Source organism: Etheostoma cragini, chromosome 11 (genome assembly GCF_013103735.1).
Source record: "Etheostoma cragini isolate CJK2018 chromosome 11, CSU_Ecrag_1.0, whole genome shotgun sequence".
Taxonomy (NCBI): Eukaryota; Metazoa; Chordata; class Actinopteri; order Perciformes; family Percidae; genus Etheostoma; species Etheostoma cragini.
This window is the reverse complement of record NC_048417.1, coordinates 1,727,864-1,729,185: the sequence shown is the minus strand read 5'-3', so window position 1 is coordinate 1,729,185 and position 1,322 is coordinate 1,727,864. Positions and strand designations below refer to the sequence as shown.

Here is a 1,322-nt window from a genome sequence, read left to right as displayed (position 1 = left end):
CCTGTCCCCTGAACACACTGTAAAAACATCTCACTATCTGCTAGCTGCCTGTCCCCTGAACACACTGTAAAAAACATAGTCTTGTTTGAAAATACTTACAAGGAGCAACGTTTCCCAACATCGCTTAGAGCACCTTTAACCCTTGTGTTGTCCTCCCATCAACCATTAAATAAACAAACATTTTGGTTACTTTCTTCAACATTGTTGCCCCTTTTCAATGTTATGGGTGCTTTTTTCCCCAAAGTTTTTGATATTTTTAATGTTGACATTGTGTCAATGTGACCAAAGGACAACATGGGGGTTAAGAAAAGTCCCATTTCATATGGATCACATTAGATGTTAAGGAAGGGACATCCCAGCTCAACTTGTCCAGCTGGTGTCCCATCCACATCAGAGTGGACGGTAATGATGAAAGCTTAAGGCAGTTTGGTGAAAATGATGTTGAGTATTTACTAAATTATATCTCTTTATTTATTATATAATATATTATATAAATGATATTAATGAATATACTGTATATCCTCAGGCTTAAAGACATATTGCTAGTTGTAAATGACCACATCACTGGGACAGTGGTGCTATTCAATTACTGGCTGTAGATAACATCTGTGTGTTATCTCACTCCATGTCTTGATCATTGGGGCAATTGTTCACGTTACTCAAGACTGGGAAGATACAAGAGTCTATGTGCTTCTAGATGGAAAGGTCAGGATTCAACATGGCGGAGTAACAATCCAACAATACAGAATCATCACAACCTTATTGGGTATTCATGACACACAAAAATATTCATTAGTCTTTTTTATGCTCATTTTCAGGTTCATAATTGAATTTAGAGGTTATATTAGAATATGTTTCCATGGTTTCATTTTCAAAAACACCATATTTTTGTTGTACTGCACATTGCTGTAGCTCCTCTTTTCCCCCTGGGTGTTGAGCTCTGTTTTAGCTCCAGAGTGAGACATCTCACTTCTGTTCCATCTTTGTTGGGAGTTGCACATGCTCAGTAGCTAGGGGAGGAGTATGAGGCTCTGACAGTACCTAGGTAAGGACTACTAGCCAGTCAGGAGCAGAGTATGAGGCTCTGACAGTACCTAGGTAAGGACTACTAGCCAGTCAGAAGCAGAGTATGAGGGCCCTGACAGTACCTAGGTAAGGACTACTAGCCAGTCAGGAGCAGAGCATGAGGCTCTGACAGTACCTAGGTAAGGACTACTAGCCAGTCAGAAGCAGAGTATGAGGCTCTGACAGTACCTAGGTAAGGACTACTAGCCAGTCAGGAGCAGAGTATAAGGCCCTGACAGTACCTAGGTAAGGACTAC

The 1,322-nt window shown here is 40.8% G+C and overlaps 1 protein-coding gene across 3 annotated transcripts in view; it reads right to left on the bottom strand.

Annotated features, from left to right (window-relative positions):
• stk17b (serine/threonine kinase 17b (apoptosis-inducing)) overlaps positions 1 to 1,322 on the bottom strand; it is a 30,976-nt gene that overhangs the window by 23,539 nt on the left and 6,115 nt on the right. The window lies entirely within an intron of this gene.